The 26,534-nt window shown below is 43.9% G+C and overlaps 1 long non-coding RNA gene across 1 annotated transcript; it reads right to left on the bottom strand.

Moving 5' to 3' along the window:
- Positions 1-1,431: 1,431 nt before the first annotated feature.
- LOC136612099 (uncharacterized) lies at positions 1,432-5,716 on the bottom strand. The gene is made up of 3 exons (XR_010790354.1): positions 5,701-5,716; positions 4,114-4,284; positions 1,432-1,802 (listed from the first exon to the last, which is right to left on the bottom strand). It is a non-coding gene; the product is annotated as an uncharacterized lncRNA (long non-coding RNA).
- Between the last annotated feature and the right edge of the window lie 20,818 nt (positions 5,717-26,534).

Here is a 26,534-nt window from a genome sequence, read left to right on the forward strand (position 1 = left end):
ATATTCACCTTCTTGATGATGTTCTTCGCCTCGATGTTGGAGGCATTAAATCGTCCTCGATGATACTTGGACCTGCTGGTAACCATGATATTAAGAATGATACCTAAGGCATACCAGTCGATGGCAGCATTGTACTCCTCCCCGCTCAGCATCTCAGGAGCCATGAAGTCCGGCGTTCCAGCATATCCGGAGGCTGTGCGGTCTCCATAGATGTCCTCGAGGGCCAACCCGAAGTCGGCGATCTTTAGATGGCCCGCTGAAGTCACCAGGATGTTATCCGGCTTGAGATCTCTGTGAAGTAGAGGAAACAATGGTTTATTCCCATTCATACTGCTAAGAGGGAATCTGTCTTATTAGCTGATTTACTTTATAAGTATATGAAGATGTTACCTAATGTGCGCACAAACATCCAGAATTAATATATCTAAGTATGTTTTATATCAGATTCCAAACCATCTACTATAATATAATCTGGGATTACAGAACCGGCCTGAGTCCATCACACCTAAAAAAGACAAGAATATATTTACCGGTGGACGATGCCCTTCGCATGCAGGTGTTGGATACCGCATACAAGTTCCGCTGCGTAGAAACTGGCATGAAGGGGAGAGAAGAGAATTAGTATCTGGAGGCTGACAGAAAGCTCTGAAAAACACATAGTACAGAAGAGCAGAATATCCACCATGTGAGGTTATTACTATAGACTGCAGGGATCACACATCTCATTCTTCATGCTACATGTTCTCTAATCCTATCTTATTCTGCATACTACAAACATGGGGATAAGGACTCCTGCACAGGGCAGCGCCATATGTGTTTGTGTTATAGATCAGTGGGCTCTCTGTGCGACACCCTATAGAGCCTCGAGAAGATATATCATCCACCGGAGCAATGCAATATAATGTTACATGCGGTGGAGCATGGAACTATTTTTTTTCTTTTTGCAGATTAATGGCCGCCAAACAGTGCCGATATACAAGAACAGCCATTTCCCTGCTTTAGGGAGTCCAGTACTATGAATAAAGCATTATATTTGTGGGCCCTGTTACAGGTTTTACATTGGGGCCCAGGAGCTTTAAGTTACGCCTCTGCGTTAAGGCGTTAAGTGAAGTTGGGTGGCCCAAGATAAGCTTTTGCACCCGGGCCCATGAGCCTTTAGCTACGCCCCTGCTAACATCCTATAGATGGAGGGTATAGTTGCAGCTTCTGAGTATAACACTCTATTCTATGTACAGTCCCTTAATGAATGGAGTCCATCATTGGAGCTTGTATGTGGGCAGTAAGGCTAACAATCTAAAGGTTCCTTTACACAGGACTACTATAGGTTACATAAGCGCCCAACAGCCATTTCATGAAGAGCCGCCCAACTATCGCCCCTGTGCTTTACAAGCAGTGATAGTCGTTCTGTGAATGGAGGCTGAGCGGTTGAAGATCATGCTGACCCGCCGCCTCCATTCACAGTAAACAGGCAGTCATGCATTGTAGAACGATTGCCGGTTTACACGGCCGATAGTCGCTGGGTTTTTAGTTCTGCTAAGTGACTCTGACCAGTGATCGATTTCTCGCTCCATACCCAGTACACGGGACGGCTATTGCCTGAATTTGCTGCTTCCAGCGATAATTGCCCCGTGTAAGGGTAACTTCACTCATGTACTGTCCTCTTCATGTATGACCTACAGGGAGATGTTTATTAGCTTACGACTACATTACCGTGCACAGGGGCTGTCGAGACACCCCTTCCGCTGTAGAAGTTCATCGAAGTCTCCGCAGTTGATGTATTCCATTCCGAGCAGCACCAGGTCCTGCCATACAGAAGAGCGATACAAGAATGTGAATGTCTAGGATCAAGTTACCAAATGATTGCAGCGTCTTCATTCTATACAGACAGGAACTATCAGAGGTTGATCCAGGGATTATTCTGACTGCCATTATGGAGTCGGGAAGGAATTTTCCCCCCAAAAGGGCTAATTGGCTTCTGCCTCTTGGGATTATTTGCCTTCCTCTGGATCAACAAAGCTGACCTAGATGAACCTTGTCTTCATTCAGCCTCACATACTATGTTACTATGTTATACAGAGGCCATTCTCAGTTATTTCTCCATCATAGATGTAGACTATATGACGACGGGGGGGATGGGACAGTTACATGTATGATGGATCAGTAAGCTTAGTACTGGTGATAATAAGGCTGCAGCCCGGCCCCAGGAGAGGTGTAGCTTATACCTCATACAGCAGGCGTTCTCCATCTAGTTTCACTAATAATGTACATATAAGGTTTTCATGTTTGCATCATAGAGAAGACGCCATCTCAGTCGCAGTGGCATCCATAGACTATGTACAAACCGTTTGCCTACATTCACAGATTTTTTACACAAAACCCTTTTTCCTTTAACCCCTGAAGGACCGCCCACTTTTCATTTTTTTATTCTCACTTCTTTATCCCTATTTTCAATACATACATTTTTTTCGCCATATGAGGGCTTCTTATTTTGCGAGATGGGTTGTGTTTTTAATGGTATCATTTAGTCTACTATATAATGTATGGGAACATTTTTACATTTGTAAGTGTGGTGAAATGATAAAACGCACTGATGCCATTATCCTGCAGATCTTACTGTGACACAATGTTATTCTGTGGGTCGGTACGATAACGGCGATTAGCAAACTTATATAGATTTTATTAAGTTTTACTACTTTTAACCTGGAATATTAAATTTTCAAAATTCTTGGCACCAGAGGGATATTAATTTAATTTCTTTTATGGCAACCAAACTGTACTGATCTTTCATTGGCTGCAGTTGTCATGTGGTTTCCTGTGACATCATCTGTCACAACCATCACCGGGAATGCAGCGGGCTCAAGGGCTGGATCCCGGAGGCTGCAGAGGGGTAAGTATATCAAAATTTATTGTTTTAATACAGGGGGTCTTATTGAAGAGTTGTCCAGTAACTGGGCAACCCCTTTAATTTCAAGTCACACAAGCTGCCATTCAGCATGCTATGTGAGAGACAGTTACAAACTAATTACAATGAGAGCAGCCTGTATTGTGGAGAGGGGGGTCTGCAGACCCCCAGCTTAGGAGCCTGGTTGCAAATAGTAACTATTCAATACCATGATGCTCTGAAAATAAGACCCTGTCTTATAATAATGTTTGCCCCAAAAGAGGCACAGGGTTTTCTTTTCAGGGGATGTCTTATTAATACTAAGCTAGTTGCCATGGTCCGGGTTCCTCCCGATGGTCTGCAAAGTTCCGTAGCTCCACCGGGCTTCCTGCACTCCTTGGCCGCTGACAGATCATCACTTCCTGTTTGCAGCGTTCATAAATCCCGCCTCCAGGAAGCGATGGCTCTGATTAGCCAGCGAGCACTGCTGTCAGCCAATCACTGCAGTGCTCTTTGAACCAACGCGACGGCTGGTGAGTTCAAACGCTGCGGAATTGTTACGGAATTTCAGCTACGGAATGTGCACCGACATTCTCCAACAATGTGCAGTACATGTAAATGAGAGGGCTTTTAACAAACCCCATTCACTAACAATGGACACAACCTGCAGTGGAGGATAGTCATGCAGCATGCGTCATCGGTCACAGGAAAGTCATGGATCTTCATTGTGGATTTCATTCAAGGCAATGAGTGACATCCGCAGTGAAAATCAGCAGATTGACCCCCGATGTTTGCACGTACCCCTGTGGTTCGCTTCTATGTTTGTATTAGGTTTTAAGTGGTTCAATTTGTGTCTATAGTACTTTGATTAGAGTTCTTGCACATGTGTAGCACCCAGTTTTTGGTATTTTCGGTTGTGCTTGTTACTGTTGTTCACCTCGACATCCATAGACTCACGGCTCCTATATCCCTGTACAGATATCCTAGGACATTAATAAGCATAGCATTGTACACCTACAAACTGAATAGCGGGCATTCATTATAATAAAGGTATTGTATATTTAACGGCCCCTCAGTGTAAAGTGGGGCCCATTGTGACTATTGCTATGTCAGCCCAAGATCTCTGTGGATGGAAATGTCTTACTGTTGCACGGCTCGCAGATACTTTGTATCACTACAGCATCAGGTACATATACTGGTATTTGTTCATTTGGAAGTAGTCATAAATGTACCTTTGTCTGGAAAGCAAATTGTCCATGTAGAAGAAAGGGGCTGCCAGATGCAAGTTGTAGCACCCGCCGCTCCACCATCACGCGGTCCTCTCCTTCGGTAAGCAGGCTTCTCTTGGCGATGACTTTCACAGCAAACTTCTGCCGAGTAGAGTTGTCTTCTGCCAGCACCACCTAGAAAAATAGTCATTTATGAAGAGGACAAATAGAGCAAAAATCCGAAACTGATCTGAAGGTTGGATTCACAGTGCAGGTTTGCAGTGCGGATTCTTCAGCGCAGCTCCATAGCAATCTACAGTACAATGCATCTGGATGGAGATCTGTGTAACAGTAGGGAATTACATGTTATGTGGTAATATTAATGCTGTGTGCAGAGCAAGAAACGTGAGGAGAAGACGCATTGTAGTTCCATCTTACTAACAGGGTCTCAGACAATGATCATGCAGCTTTGTCATCATCAGCCTCTTGTAGGATTCTACTATATTAGAAGTATCGCACGCGCTCTAGACTTTACATTGTGGACCGTTGGAGAAGCCAAAGTATAGAACCTCTTGTATCAGAACAATAAAGCAGAAGAGCCTGAACACATCACTTCAGTGTTTTGCGCTCTTCTCTGATGCATCGTATACATTATATATACGATTAGATATACCTGATGGATAAGGCTATGATACCCCTTGAATATCATCTAAATGAAGTCATTACTGTAACAATCCACAGATAAAAATCCATATGGAAAAATTAGCATGTTGTGGATTTTGAATCCTCATGTTTCAGAAATCTGTGACTTTTCTCCAGTTTTCACCCACTTAATGTGCTATATACTGGGTGGATGCACCTGTGATTCCACTGCACAACCTGTTTCACATTCCAGGTACTGTATATGCCATGTGCAGGCACATCCTAATTCCATATATACATGTGAAAGTCAGTCCGTCCAATAGTCCAATCCATATTTCAGCCCCATTTGTGGTGGCATTCTCAATATAAAACGTGTGCTATAATACAAATATTTGTTAACCCCTTAAAAGGGCTGTTGGAGAGTTTAACTATTAGTAGAAGTGCAGATAGCGCTGTGAACATTGTAGCAGCCTGGTTTGGTACTGCAGACAGTGAATTCAATGGGAGCTTTGCCTGCAGTACCAACCCAGGCCTCTGTATTATGGACAGCGCTGTCTGCTTCCAGCACTGCCAGCAGGCCCAGTCATTTACTGCATAGCAGGAGTTTGGGGTTTATATTATGTCTATATAACTTTTTATTCATGTATTTTTTGGGGGGTGAGACCTAGAAATGTCAACATTTTTGGGGGGTTTTGTTTTTACTGACTTTACTATGCAGCATAAATCGCTTGAGAACATTATACTCCGGATCAGCACGATTAGAGCAATACCAAATTTATACAGTCCTAATGTTTTACTACTTTTGCAAAGAGGGGCATACATTGAACTCACAGGGCCCCACAGCAGAACTCAAAATTAAATTAGGGACAGCATATCTATAACAGCGGCTCAGCTCTAGTATACCTCTAATACAATCATATCATAGAGATGCTAGATTCTACACTGTGATAGTGATTACAGTGCTGTTACCTCCAGTGATCACATGTGTCATCTCCTCTGATTGATGACTTCTGCTTTCGTTTTTGTTCTTTGTCTGGGCCCAGAATTCCACTAAGATTTCTTCTTGCCAAGATTCATCCCTGCACATTCCCCATCCTACCACTAGCTCTCACTATCTCTCCATAGTATTGGTGTCTCCTCTGTGGCCCCAGAAAGTACCGCTGTGCCCTCTCTGTGTCCCTACAGACTACTGGTGTCCCCTCTGCGGTGCCACAAACTACTGATGTCCCTTCTGTGTCTTCCCTTTCCCCTGAATGTCCGACTAGCAGGTGCAGCATAAATCCCTTTGTAACCTGCTGGTAGGGGGCGCTGCTCTCTCAGGCTTCTTATACACAGCTGAGCGCGATATCAAGTCATGAAACCCAGACTGATATTGCACTCATCAGTGTGTGATTTACCCAAGGACCCGAGGCGTTTTTCTTTGGAAATGCCTCCCATCACTTCAGGTAGAGTGCAGGAAGGAGGTGGAGAGGAGAAGGCGGCTTCTACACTGACGGATCAGGATCCAGACCAGCAGGAATGTAAGTTCCAGACTTGTGAAGGGGAAGGGATGTCCGCAGACGTAACCGCTCATCTCTGGTTATAAATATTAGTGGAAAAACGGGTAAACCAGAAATAGTCAAGAGAAATCACACTGGCACGTTCATGTCAGGAATGCCAACCACACTTTATAGATATGTTGTAGTGTGATTCATATAGAACCATTGCAGTGGTAGGTGTATATTAATACTTGCCAACTGGCCTGAAATGTTCGGGAGAATCTAGGAAGAGAAGGCAAATCACCCGGGCATCGAACCTATGAATTACACTCGCCTCTCTCCTTCTGCACCCCTCTTCATTGTTGGGCATTGCTGGCAAGTGAAATGAAGTGCAAGGAAGGAGAGGGGAAAATAACGACAGGTCCGGGGTTTGTATACAGGTCTGTATAAGGTCTGTGTGATGTCAGAATAAAGCAGGGGAGGGGTGACGGCTAGTCAGGTGGTCTGTATAGAAACACAGAAGACCACATGGTCCATGTCTACCATTGTCTACCATTTCCTTATCATTACTCTTTAAATGGGTCCTATAGACTGTATTAAGTCAGTTCTGGTCCAGGGTTTGTACTAAGTAGGGTCTGATCTGATATTTGTATTCATTCCCTAAAGGGTTTTCTGCTCTTTTTTGACTGATGACCTTTTCCCTAGATAGGTCATCAGTACCATAGTTGATGGATGGGCATCTGCTGATCTGGACCCCTGTCTATCAGCCGATCGTCCGTCCCACTGTCCGGTGTAGTAGGCTGGATGTTGTGATCACTGGTCAGAGGAGGAAGTCTGATCTCGGAACATGAAATGTAGGAGCAGCGTGGTGCTGCCATTGATTTCAAGCCAGCGCTCGGACTACGACCATTTTACTGATGATGAACTATCCAGAGGATGGGTCATCAGTTAAAAAAGTGCAGAAAACCCCTTTAGTGACTAGTCCCTTTAAAGCCATAATGACAAACTATTTCCAATTCTTTTCATTGCCCATTCCTAGAGCCATAACATTCAAACAGCCGTACTAGGGCTTGTTTTTTTGCATACATGTATTATATAACTTTTATTAAGGTTTTTGGGGGAGGGTTGAGAAAAAAATCAGACATTTTGCCATTGTTTTCTGGATTTCACTTTTCAGGTCAAGCATGCAGAATAAATATTGTGATACATTATTCTCTGGGTCCGTACGATTCTGGCAATACCAGAATTTTTTGTGTTTTGCTATATTTGTACAGTATAAAGACTTTCACGTTTCTGTCGGCACCTCCCAAGAGCTATAGTGTTTTTATTTTACCACCAACCGAGCTCTATGAGAGCTTATTCTTTTGCAGAGGATCTTTAGGGCTCAATCAGACGGCGTATTTTGCTGCGCATCTTATTTGCATCTGCGATCTGCATCTATTAGAACCAATGCTTTTCAATGGCAGTGGTCACATGTCTGGTTTTTACCAGCGCACAAAAATGTGCATTGGTAAATATAGGACAGCGGATCTTAAAACGCAAATAACTACGGTATTCAGGATTTTTTGGATGTGAAACTCTTGAATCCAGGGGTTTCACCTGTGGTCAATGGGGCCAGCGGCGGCCCCACTGACATACAGAGAAGATCGCGATCCTCTGTTATAGCTGTGACAGCTGTGGCTGAGGATTTCTTCATCATCACTGAACACTGTGACAGCTATGGCAGAGGACTACAATGCTATCCCAATGCCGTCACAGTGTTCAGTGATGAGGGGACTCCCTGCGAGGATGAACAAATCCTCGGCCACAGCTGTCACAGGACTGCCATCTTCTCTGTATGTCATGGGGCTGGGGCTGCTGCTGCTGCCGCTGACCCCGTTGACCACAATGTGAAACCCCTGCATGTGACAGCATCCAGGGGTTTCACATCCTAGGAATCCCCTGCTGCAGCTGTCACAGCCGCAGCAGGGGATAGCGGGCAGCACACTTTAGGTGCACATAAATGCAGCAAAGTGCATTTTCTCAGCGTGATGCCCACTTTGGTCACGCAAATATTTGTGCATTTGGGTTTTGCGCAAAACAATGCGCAGCAAACAAACGTCCGTCTGACTGAGCCCTCAGTCTTCATTTATCTCATTTTTGGAAAAGATAATCACTTTTTATTACGCTTTTTCTAGAATTTTAATTAATAAAATCTGCAATTCTTTTTTTTTCAAGCTCTTCACAATATGTCAAACCCTTATATTGTGCAAAAATAATGCCAGTTTCAATAAATCCCTGTGTGTATTACTTATTGGTGCGAGTCAATATGCAATATGTGTGTCATACTAAATGCATACAAAATGTGGGTGCCAATCATTCAATATGAGGATAGTTGAACATGCATATAGTATAATTATCACGTCGGTAAGGTACCATGTCATATTCAGTTATTGTACAGTGGAAAAACCAGATAATTTCCCCCATGGCGGCGAGCGTAGTTGCGCATACAGACAGGTGAAACCGCCCTAATAGGGCTTCTCAAATCCAACCCGCAAAGATGAAATATGCTTGAACATCACAAAGATGCTAATAAAACTCTATAAGACCCTCGGTAATCATGTCACAACCATACCCTCAAGAGAGATCACATTATAAGATCATGGCGTCGGCATTAGGAGTCACTTACATCACACAGTCCAAATTACATAGATACACATCGCCAAAAAACTAACATGCCAAAACATTTAAAGAGGGTCCAGAGATGAGTAAATACAAGAAAAGTCACGCAAAACAAGATAATACAAATGGGAGGCCAAGACAGCAGAGAAAAAAATATTTACTTATCATTTAAACCCCGCCCCCTCCATCACCCCACCCCCCCCCTCCCCACAGAGCAAAGTAGAGTCCAGACATGATCTTAGGCAAAAGATCTAAAAGTCCTGAGGACAGTCATAGTGCAAATCTGAACTGCCAATTTAGACCAAGGAATTTTCTTCTGAGCCCATAAAGGTCAAGATCACGAAGTTCCATCAGTCCAACGGACAATCCACCAATGATTCCAAGACGTGACAAAGGAGGGCCAGAAAGAAGCCAGAACTCCAGCGGTCAAGGAGTATTACCAACGGGATCCCAAAGAGGCAGCCCCCAAATAGGTAACCTGAGGGAGAACACAGAGAGGAGACCTATAACAAAAAATATACAGAAGTGTCAAAACAAATGTATCAAACAAACAATTAAACAAGGAATCCTGTAAATAAGAGATCTTCATGGATCCTTTATGGGCCAACGATTTGTAAATACCCACCTGGATTCATACTCCTTTATATCGGTCATTATGAATGTAGCAATAGTAAGGGTGTGTGTGTGTGTGGGGGGGGGGTGGATGGCGGGGGTCACACATGGATGGATTCTAATTGTGGAATCCATGATCGTCCTTAGAACATGCTGAAATAGGATTGCTGAAGAGGGAATATTCTTTTAGGAGATCTGGTCTGTGGTTTCAATTAGTTTAGGGGTCTCAAGGAATTTGTATCTATTTAGGGGTGTATATTTAAGGGATTTAAGGTGGTCTGTATTTGCTTAGGGGGTTGGGCTTGGAATCTGCATATATACATATGCACTTATTTTGGAACATTTGTAGCACAAATACAACTACATGGATATATATTTTTTTATTTTGCCCCCATTTTTTGTTTTATTATCATTATTTGGACTGTTGACTAATTATTTTATATTAGTAAATGATACAGAATACATTTTTGGGAGCAAAACATATTTCTGACTGCAAACTGCCGCAATTTTAGCATATATAGTAGTGTCATGCAGGAATTGACCCATTTTGACAGTAAACTGTCAGAAAAAGAAAAAAAAAAGGTTAACTCACCTAGAAGAGCTGTCCGTGGCCAATCAGAGGCAGTGCCCAGCTGTTATTGAATGACAGCTGAGTACTGCCTCTGATTGGCTGAGCGCTCAGCAAATCAGAGGCAGCACTTTCTGGAGGCGGGGAGAAGAAGACTGCTGGGACTGGAGAGAAGAGCCAGGCGGCTCTTCTAGGTGAGTTAATCTTTTTTTAAATTTTTTTCGAGAGCTTGCTATGATTATCAGGGAAGGGCTTATATTTCAAGCCCCTCCCCAAAAATCATCACCGCAAACCTACTGCTTTCAATGGGGCCGCAGCAGTGCTGGCCCCATTGAAAGAAATGGGAAAGCATCATGAACTTCTGCCACAGCTGTGACAGCTGTGGCAGAGGATTTCTTCATCCCTGCGGTCCCCGCGGGGGTGAAGGAATCCCCTGCCATAGCTGTCACAGCTGTGTCAGGGGAGCAGAATGTTCTCCCTATGTTTTCGATGGGGCTAGCGCTGCTGCCACTGGCCCCATTGAAAACAATGGGCGATATCGCAGATTCTTCTTTGCGATGCGAGATTACAGTGAAAACATCGTAAATGAGAATGAAACCGTTGAAAATCGTGGGTTTCATTATCCTGCGTTTTCACTCTCTCTTACATCGCAAGGCGATTGCATGGCAAGTGGGTGTCCCCCCTACGGGTGCCAACAGTCATGCTATAGAGGCTGCAGAAACGCAGCGGTATATTTTACTTTAGGGCTCCTACTCTCTTGTGTTTTTGTAACCCTGCGATATCGCTGCGTTTTCTAATGCGATTGTCAGTGGGACTTTCTAATGTTAAAAACGCATCACAAGTTTGTGCTTTGTGATTTTTGTGCGATGCGTTTTTAACATTAGAAAGTCCCATTGACAATCGCGTTTAACAAACGCAGCGATATCGCAGTGTTATAAAACCGCAGCTGTGTGGGCGCCTTTACAGCGCAAATGATGTGGAAGACATTCAAAAATCTCATCCATATGAAATAGACAATATCCACACAGAATCTGCAGAGTATTTGAAATACATGCCGGCTCTAAATCCAAAGTCCGTCTAGGCTGCTGATTGTGATGGCGGATTTCAACCTTTCAAATATAAAGCTTGAAGCCAGTAGAGAATCTGCATTAAAAACCTGGATCAGAAAGCCTGCAGCAAAAATGGAGTAAGTGAAGACACCCCTAAGGAGGTACTGAAGGTATGACCCGTCTCTAGGGTACACTAACTTACTGATCACACACGGCACTGAGAAAGCTATATAAGAACAATAAGACAAATCAGACAGAGGAAGTGTAGGAGGATTTCTTTTTGGGTGAGTGTGGCTGTCATTTCAGTCCATATCAAGCACAGCGCCATACTTGGTATATTGGCTTTTCCTGGTATTGCAGCTCAGTCCCATTCCATTGAATGGGACTGATTTGCTCTCAGGCCATGTGACCGATAAAGATAATATCACTGGCCGGGGAAGAGGCTGCAGCGCTCACCCGAGTGCATGGCCTCTTCAATCAGCTGATCGGTGGAGAGTCCAAGCAACAGACCCCACTGATCTGATATTGATAACCTATCCTGGGGATAGTCATCAATATTGTAGTCCCGGAAAAGCAGTTTAAATATGTTGCCCCATTTGGAAAATGCCTCAATCTTCATGACTAAATCAACATCGCTGTTCCTTAGTTTGCCTGGGTGCCAGGCACTACAACATCATCTCTGCATGGACACATGAGTGGCTGTAATAAGCATCCTCCGGCAGTATCAGCTGGCCATTGGCGCAGAAAGGTTCTACATACGAAATGTCCAGACGGGTGAATGTAGGCAGCAGAGTCTTAGGGCTCAAACAGACAAGCGTGACGGCCGCAAAACCTGAAGAAACTAAACCATTCATTTCAATAGTTTAGTTTTAATTAGCGTGATTCTCGCCGATATTACTACATACGAGAACAAATAGGTCCTGCCTGATCTTTCTCACACATAGAAAACAGGACAGAACCTATCTTTCTGCTTTTTTTTTTAACCGCACGCAATAGCACGAAATTTAAAGGGTAAAGTAGAAAACTTTCCACTGGTTCATGGGTAAAGACTCTCCGCAGCGGCGAGCGTATTTCTGCATGCGCCTGTGTGTTTAAGCCCTCAGAAGCAGTAGCTGATATTTTTGTCCAGCACAATATGTCTAACCTGTCCGAAGCTACCCCGGCCGAGCACATGATGGAAAGTGAGTCTACTGATGTCATCCGAGGTTGTGCTGCCGGGGTGGGGTGGCCGAGCACCGATGTCTCCTACAAGGAACAGAAAAGGGACACATTAAGATTAATGGAAAATCTGCCATACAAGAGTCACGATGAGGAGAATTTGGGGGAAATTTGCAGGTAGCTACAATAATAATATCACTGATGTAGAAGCATTGTAAACCCGGATTATTGGGATAAAGTGTCAGTTCAAGGGCTTATTCAGATGTTCGTATATCGCCCGGGTTTTCATGCCTGGTCGATATACACTGACCCTTTCTCCAGGGGTAGAAGGCGGGCCGGGAGCAATGCACTGAGCTCCCACCCCCTTTCCACCCTCTTTCCACCCCTCGCCACTATTTGCAATGGGAGGGGGCGGGATGGGGTAGAACTTATCTCTGCCCCGTCCAGCCCTTCCATTGCAAATAGTGGCGAGGGGTGGAGAGGGGGCGGGAGCTCAGTGCACTCTGCCTCCTCCCCCTGCAGAGAGGGACAGCGTATATTGATTCGAGCGTAAAAACCTGGCCGATATACGGACGTCTGAATACGCCCTCAGGATTATACTGAGAAATGTTGGATACAAATACATAATACATTTTACTGATGAGGACACATACTTTGTTCCACAGGTCTTTTTCTTTTACATTTGATGAATCCTTAACCCTTAAATATCCTTAAATATGCCATGCAATCATGAAGGGTGTATAAAGCGGGATCAGAAGCCAAGTATGTGCCATATCTACCAGCTATCAGCTGTTTTGGACAGCTGTCAACCATCACCAACTGTTTAGACCCACATTCAACTTTGATTGCAGCATCTAAATAGTTAATTACCAAAGTTGACCACGCACCCAAACAGTCAGCCAAAAGAAGGCCACCCTATCGTCTCCCCACCCCCATGGAATGCAATCATTGGTACCAATGGGCTAGCATTGCAACATGGAAACCGTTAGTCTATACTGCAATACTGAAGTGATCATAAGTTCGAGTACCCTGTGGGGCTATATGAAATATAGAAAAAGGTTTGATAACAATTTTAAAACAGTAAAAAAAAAGGTTAAGTTTCAGAATAAAAAAACAAACAGATTTTTGGTATCACTGGGTTTGTAAAATACCGAACTATTAAAATATTGCAGTATTTGTCCTGGTGAACACTGAAAAAAAAAGTACAGAATGACAGAATTATTTTTTTGTTACTTCGGCTCCCCCCAAAAATAGTGCTGACAAGATTTTTCATGGCTTCATATGAGTGGAGTTTTAATTAGGGACCATTGCCATGAACATATTCACCCCATACTCATCAGCCATGTAATATCTTCTGGCTTCACTGATACTGAAAACAAGCACAACATTTTGGTGGAATCTCCTGAAGACTGGCATCTTCTGCCCATCTTATGCCATCTTTAGCAGCAGTAAGCTGTAAAAAGATGTACCAGATTTATTAGTAAGTGAGCGCGTCTTAATAACTTTGGTCCATCTTTGACTGTTCGTGCGCCAGAAATGCAAATTAAATTATTCTCCCCTGCTAAACCAAGGCCCCGTTTTTGCTTTCCCCTTTTGAAAAATGCCAAAAGTGCAACTGTGTATCAAAAGCCTGTAACTGGCAAATGTATCAAATAGTAAACGGACAGGGTTATAGATAAGAAAGCCAGTCTATAAGTAACAGTGTGGTAAAGCAGCTTCCCCTTGTAGTTAGTTGTGTCTGTGTATGTGCATCTATAGGTATTATGGCTCTCCATGCCCCCCAATCTGTATTCCTCTACCTGAGTCCCGGGGGTCTTCTTTCTTTTCCTCTTCTTTCTTGATTGCAGGGTTCTCCTCCTCACTTGAGTCCAAGATAAGGATCACCTCCGCTTCTCCACATCCTCCTCCTCTCTGGTCTCCATGATGTTTCTCCTGCCAGATGTTCTGTCCTGAGCCAATCCTCCTCTTCCTCCCATGGCTCTTCTTCAGAGACGTCTCCTCATCTTCCGATGAATCAATGACGTCTCTTCTCCGCTTCCCTCCTCTTCTTACAATCTCCTCCATTTTTGATAGCTGCTGCATAAAGCTGCTGTGCATCCAGTCTCTGACAAGTGTCACCTGGACTGCCAACTGCCACTCAAGATTCCAACTGCCCGCATGCCGCTGGTCATGTGACTGATAACTGACCAATAGCATTCACTTATATGTGCTATATACTGTATACATGAGCCATCATTTCATCTCTACAGGAATTATATACAGTCTTCATGTATTAATATAATCTTTATTGGTGTTTATTTGTATTTCTCCATCCATTTGGTCTTCATTTCTATTTCATTATTTTTAAATCAGCTGGTGTTAGCAGAGACAAAACGAGTTGTTCCTTTTTATGCCCTTATTACTGACCTCTGATAAGATAGCAAAATGAAAAACATTTCAGTAAAAAAGGTATAAAAAATAGCTCTATATGGGATGAAAAAAATGCTGCAAAAACAGGCCAGAAAACAAAATCGGGCCATAAAACCACCACATGGGTAAAATCGCTTAGATGTGTCAATTGGACACATGTGCACATGTCAATGGGACTTTTGTAATGTTTAAATCGCATCGCACAAAAATCGCAATTTTGCGCTTCTGCGTTGTTTGTGCGATTTTAACATTAGAAAGTCCCATTGACATTTGCAGTAAAAAAAATGCAGCGATATCGCAGCGTTAACAAGAGGCTAGTGGGTAAAAGCCCTTCTGGTGACCTTCAAAGGGGCCAATAGTAATTGTAAGATGGTATAGTGAGGGCCTGTTCACACAAGTGTATTTGCATACATAATATGCAGTGAATAGAAGCCATTGATGTCAGTGAGTTCATTCACATGATGTATATTGTCACACAGCATGACCTATGTTTTTGCGTACTATGCACCGCAATAGGCCATTGAAGTGAATGGGCCGCGCAAATACATGGTGAATGCGTAGGAAACCTGTTGATTCACTGCATATTTGTGCACCATTTCAGTGGGCCCATCTGCATTCTTTTTTGCGTGCCCACATACGTAGGCATAAGCGATTTTTGATTGCGCAAATACGCATAGTATTTGTGCAACCAAATAACTATTACGCCTGTGTGAATGAGCCCTAATAGGGATCCCTATTGTGGTCGCAGTAGTAATAGTGTCTCTTATAATGGCCCCAGTAGTAACAGTGATTCTCATAGTGTCCCTAGTAATATTGACCCCCATAGTGGTCCCAGTAGTAACAGGGTACGCCATAGTGGCCCAATTAGTAATAGTGAACCCCACAGTGGCCCCAGTAGTAATAGCGACCCCCAGGGTGGCCTCAGTAGTAATAGTGACGCCCACAGTGGCCCTAGTAGTAATAGCGACTTGCACAGTGGCCCCAGTAGTAATAGTGACCTTCAAAGTGGCCACAGTTGTAATACTGACCCCACAATTGCCCCAGTAGTAATAGTGACCTCCACAATAGCCCCAGTAATAATAGTGACCCCACAGAGGCCCCAGTAGTAATAGCGACCCCCACAGTGGCCCCAGCAGTAATAGCAACCCCACAGAGAAGTTTGCCGCAATCGCTTGTGCAGTGAGTGGAGGCGTTGTCTTGTAGGAACAAGATTCCTTTGGACAGCTTCCCGTGCCTTTTGGCCTTCAGAGCTGCCTTCAATTGGTCTAAAATTTCAATGTAATACCTCGCATTGATGGTGGGACCATTGTGAAGGTAGTCCACTAGCAGCACGCTCTCCTTATCCCAGAACACAGACGCCATCACCTTAGTGGCTGACCTTCTTTGGGCGAGGAGAACCACTGTGCCACCACTCTTTTGACTGCTCCTTGGTTTCAGGGTCATACAAATAAATCCAGGTCTCATCCATAGTGACCAGTCGGTCCAGGAAGTTCTAATCAGTCCGGAAATGCTGACAAATGCACAAGGAAGTTTTCACTCACATGATTTTCTGATCATATAAGCTTATGTATTATTTCCTGCCATGGATTAACAGTTTAAAAAAAAAATTTCTTGGACAACCCCTTTAACCCCTTGAGCAGCGGGTTTCTTACCACCCTGTCAGACCCACCAGGGCAGGTTTTTTAAATGGGCCAATCCTTTAGTTTCCACTAATTTTTCAGTCGCATTCCAAGAGCCATAACGTTTTCATTTTTCTATTGACACGGCCATATGAGGGCTTGTTTTTTGTGGGACAAGGCATTATTTTGGGGTATAATGTATTGCATAACTTTTGTAAAAAAAATTGTAGGGAGATTGGGGGAAAAAAAAGAAATTCTGCCATTTGTTTTTTTTTTATTTCATTTTTACTTCGTTCAGCGTGCAGAATAAATACGATTCCGGCAATACCAGGTTTATACAGTTTTTTATGTTTTGCTATTTTTGTATACTTAAAACATTTCTTTTTTAAAGGTTTCCTTTTGTGTCGCCACATTCCAAGAGCCTTATTAATGTTATTTTTCCATTACCAGGGCTCTAGAAGGTCGTGTTTTTTGCCGGATGAACTCCAGTCTTCAGTTATCTATTTTTTAGGAACATGTAAAATTTTGATCGTATTTTATTCCATTTTTTCTAGTGGCAAAATTAACTAAATCTTATTTTTATTTTTCACTGCATTCTCTGAGCAGTATTAATGATATATTAAAGTAATTCTACAGGACAGTACGATTATGCCAATACCAAATTGTAATAGTTTTTTTCTTTTTCACAATTTTTTAAAAAGAAAAGTAATAAAAGTTTAAATCACCCTCCTTTTTCCATATCTATAATAAAAAAATCTAAATCATAAAACAAAAATACATATTTGGTATCACTGTGTCTGTAAAAGTCTGATCTGTCAAAGTAGTGCATTATTTGCCCCACACGGTGAACGTAGTCCGAAAAAAAAAAAGAACGCCAGAAATGCACTTTTTCAGTCACCTTGTCTCCCAGAAAAAGTGCAATAAAAAAGCGATCAAAAAGTCATATGTATTCCAAATTACTGCTAACATAAACTATTTGGCATCCCGTAAAAAGTGAGCCCTTGCTAAACTACGGCGACAGAAAAATAAAAAAGTTATTGCGTGCAGAAGATGCAACAGAAAATAATTTTTAAAAATTAAATGTCTTTGAAAAAAAATACAAGTAGTACAGCAAAAAGAAAAACTATACAAGTTTGGTATCGTAGCAATCGTACCAACCCATAGAATAAAGTTATCAGGGCATTTTTGTTGCAGTTTGTGCGCCGTAGAAACAAGACGCACTGAAAGATGGTGGAATGTTATTTTCTTTTCAGTTTACTCCACTCAGAATTTTGTAAAGGTTTTTCAGTACATTATATGGTACTTTAAATAGCACCATTGAAAAATACAACTCGTCCCGCAAAAAACAAGCCCTCAAACAGCGACGTTGATGGATAAATAAAGTTATGATTTTTTAAACGGGGGAAGGAATAAAAGAAAAGGGTGAAAAAAAGAGGGGGGGGGGGCGCATCAATAAGGGGTTAAATAATGTACTAACTTCCTTCTCTGGGTCATAACGATGCAGGGATATCACATGTGTAATTTTGTTTTTAATTTTTTACAAAGTTAAAGGGAGAAAAGTGTTTTTCTTTTTTTTTCTTTTTAAAAACTTTTTCTTCCTTTAGGGGACTTCCACAGAGACTCATCAGGACCCCCTGATCACATTGCAAGAGTCCGATGGTGACAGCCCCATTACATGCTGCAGTCGGATAGACTGCGGCATGTAAAGGGTTAACACAGCAGAGATCAGAGGTTTTCTCCATTCTCTGCTGTGTCAGAGCTGGTGCCCAGCTATCCTCCGAGAGAGGGAGCCACCTCCCTCTGTCAGCCATTTACATGCTGCGGTCTCTTGTAGATCGGAGATTTTCTCTATTCTCTGCTGTAAGAGCAGGTGCCTGGCTATCCTCTGACAGCCAAGCACTAGCTCTCTCTGCCACAGAGACCATGGGCTGGCTTCTGACATGCCGATGGTCTCCATAGGCAACCTGTAAACAAAAGCAGTGCAGGAGTTTGAAATTAGAAGCGGGAGATTGCCGGCAGATCGGAAATATCTTCTGCTTCTTATTTCAAAGTCCTGCACTGCTCTGTGTGGGTCTGTGCAGGCAGAGCACACTGCTACAGCTTATAGCAATGTGCTCTGCAGGTCCCATAGTGAAACATAGCCCGGAAATTACTATGGGCAGTGGAACTCGTCCTGGAAAATTTCCGGGCGTGCCACTCAAGGGGTTAAATGGGCAATTTTTTACACGTGGATTGGAATAGCTTTAGGTCTTTAATAAATGCTAGATGCAGTAATAGGGGATGTCTATGTGGAGGGGAGTGAAGTCACGCCTTAGTAACACAATTGTAGGTTGTCACAGGGCACATATGATTCTGAGGTGTGTCAATGTTTATCACAGCCCACGCCTTTAGAGAAGTTGATTTAGTGGATTATAGACAAGTGAAGCAAGCTTATAATAGAAGAGAAAAACTGAAGTATTGTGATTAACATATAACCTATGACAGTTTTAGAAAGGAATTGTGTATTCAATGGGTAAAAATCGTGTATTGCACATATAATTTTAAATGGACTAGAAACATAAAATTGATTACTTTATATGGTGATTCATCATATTGTAAAGCTTTTTTGATTAGAAGTATATGCTCTTAAATAGCATTATTCTCCAGTAGATTCAATCACCAGCCCCTTTACTTTAATCACTCTATGCCAGACTGATGTTTTCACACTTTGCTTTGTAAAGACTAGACTTCCCGAAACGTTGCTTGGATTTACTGTGAATATCTGATACATCTACAAGGCTAAAGGCCCTTTTACATGCAAGGATTATCGCTAATAAATTTGTTCAAACGGCCAAAAGTGAGAGTTAATTGTTCTGTGTAAACATGGGCAGTCGTGCACTTTTCTTTCAACGATGGATTTCAGCCTGCACAAAATCCATCGTTGAAGCCACTGGTAGACTGTGCGAATATCTTCATTTATATGCATTTCTCTCCATCTTTCAAAAGACTCCATGATGGATTTGTTTATCTTGCATACACAATGAGTTCATTGATTATTATGAAAGGCAAATAGATGACTGGGGAGAACAATGGAATCTCGCTGGACAGATAATCCCTCACAATAAAGGCCCATTTACCCGTAACGATTATCGCTCAAAATTTGCTCATAAGCCATCGTTTGAGCGATAATTGTTGTGTGGAAATGCTGCCTTCTTTCACTCTTCGTCTGAACAATGATTTTTAGCTGAGCATAAAATCCATTGTGCAGCTGGAGAGAATATAACACAGATTGTGTGCTGTGTTTACTTTACATGGTGCTGTATTCACCACAGGAGCGCTGATTACATTGTATTCAGCTTGCAGCCCCATGGCAGAACACAGGAGCTGAATGCAGAGAGCAGACCACCTGTTTTTATGCATACAGGTCCGGAGGAGGCTCATTTACATGCAAATGAAGGTGATAAGCTGCTAAGGGACATAAGCGTCCATTAGCAGTTTATGCAAAGCAATCACTTAAAACCTATGTTTTAAATGATTATCTTTGAATGTAAATGGTCCTTAACCCCAAGTCCAGGCTGCTACTGAGTTTACTTAGCTAATGAGAGAAATGGAGTGATTATATGTGTGTAATTTTATGCAAAATCATTGCTAAATCTTTCAATCTTTTGTCAGTTTGAGCAATTATCTTTGTGTGTAAATGGACCTTTAACTTCACACAGGCGAGCACGATATGGGGCTGTGAATCTTGCCCCCACATCACACTTGTCATCCATGTGAAATCTCTGGGCACTAGGTGAATCTGGACACTAGGTGCCAGTCAGTTCCTAGGGATGCATGGGAATTTCCACTGAGCACCAGGTGAGTGTATATCCATTTTTGCTTACTGCAATTGTTTAAACCTGACACAAGGCGCTGATAGAGGTCAACCTGTTTAGAGTGGGACACAGATACTCCTATCCCAGTAACTGATGATGATCACACAGCTCCTGTCACACAGGTATAATAGAGGAGATCACAGCTCATCCTCCTGAGTGTATACTTATGGTCTGTAGCATATTTATGTGAATAATGGTATATCCCCTAGCTAATGCTGAGGTGATGCATCATGGGATAGATGTAAAAGTGAAAAAAAATCTCACACTATCAAGATGGTGCCTGATATCATCAGACAAGAAGCCACACTGCATGGAAGTGGCTGCAATAAACAGAGGAGACCTCCAGCATTTGACAAGCAATCAGGTGAGAGGCGTAGGGATGGAAAAACATGTTTTCACTGGAGTGACTCTTTAACAGTTTGTGAAATCAATGAGAGCCGTGCCTGCAGTTACAAACGCTGGCCACTACATATAGGTCGGTTCGGAGGCTTCCGCTCCAAATACACAAAGGGCCTTTTAGTGGCCGGTGCTTGTAACTGCAGGCACAGCTCTCTTTGATTTCATTGAGATCCATGCCTGAAGTTACAAGTGGTGGCCACTACACAGAGGTCGGCGTGGAGGCTTCCGTTCCAAACTCTGTGTTATTGCGGCGCTGACAGCTTGCGCCTGCACAGCTGATCGGTCTGGGTCCCGGGCAACAGACCCCAGATGATCAATTGTTGATGACCTATCCTGATGATAGGTCATCAACAGTATTTCCATGGAAAACCCCTTTAATGTGTTACCATAGGGGCCATGGGCTGCTTCACTGCAATACGCAACATTGCTCCATCCATGTGCATGTGGCGGTGTTTAGCAGTGCAGAGATACAGTATCAGAAACTGGCAAAGGAGTGCCCCAGGGCCCTATCATGTGTCTTACTAAATATTGATCTTAAAGAATAATTACAGCTGCCTATACCATTGCTTAGTATTTATTACAATATTGTAATCTATATAGTTTCATTGTCCCCACACATTACTTCAATATGCTGTGCTGATATATATATTTACATCTACGTTTATGCATGAGATTTGTAACTCTGTATCAGAAATAAATCAAGGCTACATATAAATTTAGTGGTTGTAGCTTTGATTTATTACTGATACAGAGTTACAAATCTCATGCGCAAACGTAAAAATTAGCATGTAAAGGCCCATTTACACGAAGCGATGATCACTAAAAAAACATTGCTAAAAGGCGATCGTTTTAGCGATAATTAGCATTGCGTCTAAATGCGCGCCCATCGTGCACTGCTAGCTGATCGTTCAATTCAGTTCAACCTAAAAATAGTTGTTCAGCCTTATCAGCAGTTCTCCACGGGGAGTGCTGATAGCATTGTTTCCCGCTGGAAAACAATGGAAAAAAGGATCTGAGCCCTCAGGCTATTAACTGCTTTCAGCTAAGGCTTCATTGGCACACTTAATTGCTCTTAAGTAGCTGAGTAGCTACTTAATAGTTTATGAAAAGCGATCCCTCAAACTGTCGTTTGAGTGATCATCGGGCCGTAAATGGGCCATAAGCTACCAGCAGCAACCACTAGGAAGATAAATAATTCTTATTTGTATAGCACCAAATTATTCCACAGCACTTTCAGGTAATTATTTTTATTACCCCGCCCCAAGCTGGGTACTTATTTTGCCCAACCTCAAGCCACCTACCTGAATCATGCAGGGATTGAACGCAGAACCTTCAGGTCATGAGCAAGAGCTTAGGACTGCATTCTGCTACCTTAACACTCTGCACCACACAGGAGTTTGCTGCATACCATCTCATGGACTTTAGTGGGCAATATCTTATAAACTATACCTATGCAAGGAATTTGGAACTCTGCACAAGAAAAACAAAGCACTAACCATTATAAGGTCGGGCTCACATGAGCGTAATTTCCCTGCGTATTAAGCGGTAAATGGATTTAGTGAAAGTACATTGATTTTCATTGACCCATTCACAATGATGGGTTCTTATTGCACATACTACACGTGTAAAAAAGAATGCAGCATGTTGCGCGCGATAGAGCCCTATTTTTCCCTATGAGCAAGTAATAAAGGCTGCACATATGCAGGGCTTGTCAGCATACCGCTGGCTCACACAGCGGTAAAACGCTGCAGGTATAACTCCTGTGAGCCCGACCTAAGGCCTCATGTCCACTAGGAAATTCGGGCCCGCGCGGATTCTCCATGCAGAATCCCGCAGCGGGACCCTCTTTTCCCGGGGACATGAGGCCTGAAAATAGATTTTTCTTACCTGTCCGGACGTTGCTGGTTTCCGTTCGCTGCAGCCAGATCTTCTTTCTCTCTGCCCGGCGGACGCGCTCCGCATGCTGGAAGAGTGCCGCGCGCATGTGCCGTGCACTCCTTTTTTTTTTTTTCTTTTTGAACTCCTGCTCTTCCGCGCTCCCGCGCCAGAGAGCAGAGATTCAGCTGCGGGTGTACCGTGGGACCAAACGGCTTCCATAGGCTTCTATGGAAATCTGCGGGAGACCCGCAGAACATGGAGCATGCTGCGTTTTCTTTCATGTGCGGGAGAAAACGCAAATCCATTAAAATGCCATCCGTGGGTGCAAATTACAATTTAAGTGCCCGCGGATGGCTAATGGATTCCTATGGGCAAAATTGAATGCGGATTCCGCAGCGGAAATCCGCAGCGGAAGCCGCAATTCAATTTTGCCAGTGGACATGAGGCCTAAGGGTGCTTTTACACGGATCAATTATCATTCGGACTCCCGCGATCCAGCGAACATTTGAATGATTAGTGTGTAGTGTGAATGCATCGACTGCACAACGAACGAGGAGTGCAGGTTGTGCTACATATTTGGATGGAGATTTGCTGAAGATTTCATCTTTTTTTTGCTAAGGGTGACTACCCACTACAGTTTTTTTTTCACTGTGAAATTCGCAGCGTTTTTTTTTCTGCAGGGGTCTATGGGACTTGTAATGTTAAAATCGCGATTTTGTGCGATCATGATTTTAACATTACAAGTCCCATAGACCCCTGCAGAAAAAAAAACCGCTGCGAATTTTGCAATCTATCGCTGGATTGCTGGCTTCTCGTTCCATGTAAATGAGAAGCCAGCGAGAAACCCGCGATCCAGCGGCAAAGTCTGTCAGTCTAAACGCTCTGCATGAGCGCCATCGACCTCAGCAGTGACTGTTGTCCCGTGTAAATGGGCCATTAGAGGATAACATGCTGCGCTGGATAACTGGTTTATACTGGAACCCCTCAGCTAGGGTTAAAGTGCACGGTCATTTGTCCTCCCCATTTCAATAGAATCTCCAATAGAACTCGTCAGCGATAAGTCTTTCAGTGTAAACACTGAGGAGGAGCGCTAACAACCTTGATTACACTTAAGGCAACATTAGAAGAGAGCAAAGAAGTATTGCAAACAGCGAATGCTAGGGATGCTATGAAAAGTTGTATGAAAATTATTCTGACTATGCTGATTTATGTTTGTACGTATGGTAGGATATCGTCCGATGATGAGTTTCCCCATTAAGAAAGACAAAAGTCACAATGCAAATAATATTGTACATTCTGATGTTGCTGGTTAAGCTCTTATTCAGACGAACGTATATCGCCGCGTCTTCACGCCGGCCGATATACGGCGTCCCTCTTTGCAGGGGGAGGAGGCTGGAAGAGCCGGGAGCAGTGCACTGAGATCCTGCCCCCTCTCCGCCCCTCGGCACTATTTGCAATGGGAGGGGGCGGGGCTGAGCTAAGTTGGCTCTGCCTCCTCCAGACCCCTCCCATTGCAAATAGTGCCAAGGGGCGAAGAGGAGGCGGGAGCTCAGAGCACTGCTCCTGTCTCTTCCAGCCTCCTCCCCATGCAGAGAGGGACACCGTATATCGGCCGGCATGAATACGCGGCCGATATACGGTCATCTGAATAAGCCCTAAAACTGCAAATACAATAGTGCACAAGAAATTTTGATCACTGTTACTTTAAGAGGAGCTGTAATCAGGGCTGGTTTTAGGCAAAGTGCGGCCATGGGTAAAATTATTAGTAGCGCCCCAAATATTGAAATAGTCTACCACCACGACAGTCACATTCAGTTAATACAGGAGATGGAGTGCAAAGCACTTCAGTGCTGACCTCTACCACATCCAGGGCCATTGCAGGGTTCCCAAGGCGTACTACATGCCTCCCCCGTCATACACACGCAAATTATCCATATACAGTTATCAAATATTACCACTATACCAGGGCCAGATTTTACCAACATACAGTGACTACATATTACCTCAAGGCCCCCTTCACACAAGCAGAAACGTATTTGCGTACACCTGAGCACTGCGTATTTGTGCAATAAATGATGCTTTTTTGCACACGCATCAGCATATCTTACTGTACTTTTCCCACATGCAAGGCATGTCCACTTGTACGAGGCAAACAAAAACGCACTGATTGAAATGGCTAATTAGTCTAATGAGTTCCAGAGGTGTTCTTTTTCCTGTGCATCTCCTAGCGTATTGCATGCTTATTTGCACGTCCCCATTGACTTCTGTGGGATCCGTAATTTTTTTTTTTTTGCATGAAATAAATGCGTAGGAAAAATACACACATAATTAATGTTATTGAATAAAACACTATATAAAGACCAATATTACCACTATACAAGGGTGAAATATTACTGCCACACCTCACTATAGACCACATGTGTCAAACACAAGGCCCGCGGTCCGAATCCTGCCCGCTGCCTCGTGTTATGTGGCCCGCGGCGTGCCGACGCCGCTCACCATTAAAGCGATTACCAGCTGGGGTGCCGCAGCTCCCCGCTGGTAATCGCGCTGTTGCCACTGATCCCGGCGCACACTGAAGTCAGCGTGCAGCCTGGATCCTCCTCCCCGAGTCCCCTGCTCATCAGTTCCGCAGGAGAGGACTCGAGGAAGACGCGTCCTGGGCTACACACTGAATTCAGTGTGCATCCGGGCTCAGGGCAAGCAGAGAGGGAGCGATGCTGACAGGAAGAGGTAAGTATATGGGTTCCCCCCAACCCATATACTTGCTTATTACTGAGGGGTGGGGGCTGCTTATTACTGGGGGGTGGTCTGCTTATTACAGAGGGGGGGGGGGCTGCCTATTACTGGGGGAGGGGCTGCTTATTATTACTGAGGTGGGGGATCATTACTGGGGGGAAGGCTGCTTATTATTATTCCTAGGAGGGTGCTTATTACTGAGGGGGCTTATTGTTACTGAGGGGGGGGGGCTTATAATTATAACGTTGCTATGGGGGTTAATATTACTAATTGGGCCACTGTGGGGTCGTTATTTTTACTGGGGCACTATCAGGGTCACTATTAGGGCTCGTTCACACGGGTGTAATTGTATTTTGGTTGCACAAATACGCTGTGTATTTGTGCAATCGAAAATCGCTTATGCCTGTATATTTGGACACGTAAAAAGGAACGCAGATGGGCCCACTGAGATGATGCGCAAATATGCAGTGAATACAAAGGTCTCCTGTACATTTACCACGTATTTGCGCCCTTACGGTACTGTCTTAGGCCCCCTGCACACGGGTGGAAATTCCGCGGCGGGATTTCCCGCAGAATTTCTGCCCATGGAAGCTGCCGTAGGATTGTGGTAGAAAATGCAATCTTATGCAGAGCGATGCGATTTGTCTGCTTGAAATCTCGCACAGAAAACAAATCGCGGCATGCTCTATTACTGTGCGGTGCAGCCGGCACATCACAGAGTTGGAGCCGCGGGAGCAGGTGAGTGCCGCGATGGTTCCTGCAGGGGCTCGGGTCAGGTCCCGCTGCGAGAATTCTCACAGCGGGATCCGACCCGGCCGTCTGCAGGTGGCCTTACAATAGGCCCTTTGAAGGTCACCATAAGCCTCATGCGGCCGTTGGTGAAAATGAGTTTGACACCCCTGCTATAGACTAAGGGATCATTCACACAGGTGTAGGCGATTTTCGGTCAGCCGTAACACAGCTACAGCGCAACCGAAAATCACGTGAACGGGGGCACAAGTCTCCCATTTGTGCACCCGTTCAGACGGCCCGAGTGCTGCAAGTATACGCCGAGCCCAGGATACTGTCAGGGAAGGGGAGACAGTATAGCTCTGCTAAATTGCCTCCCCCTTTCAGTTCCCTCGCCGGCTCTCAACAAGGGAAGGGGGCAGGAATTAGTGTGCTAAGCCCCTGCCCCATCCTGCCCCCTCCAATTGCAAACAGCTGTCAAGGGGCGGAGAGGAAGAGGGAATGGGCTGGGAGTTTAGCTGACCTCCCTTCTCTGGCAGCTACCATAGGCTTCCATAGGAGTCTATGAGAGCCGCCGCAGTATTCCAGCCAGAAGATAGTTCCTGAACTATTTTTCCTGGCCGGCATAAAAGCGCTCAGCTGAAATGCGC

This window comes from Eleutherodactylus coqui, chromosome 1, assembly GCF_035609145.1.
Source record: "Eleutherodactylus coqui strain aEleCoq1 chromosome 1, aEleCoq1.hap1, whole genome shotgun sequence".
NCBI lineage: Eukaryota > Metazoa > Chordata > Amphibia > Anura > Eleutherodactylidae > Eleutherodactylus > Eleutherodactylus coqui.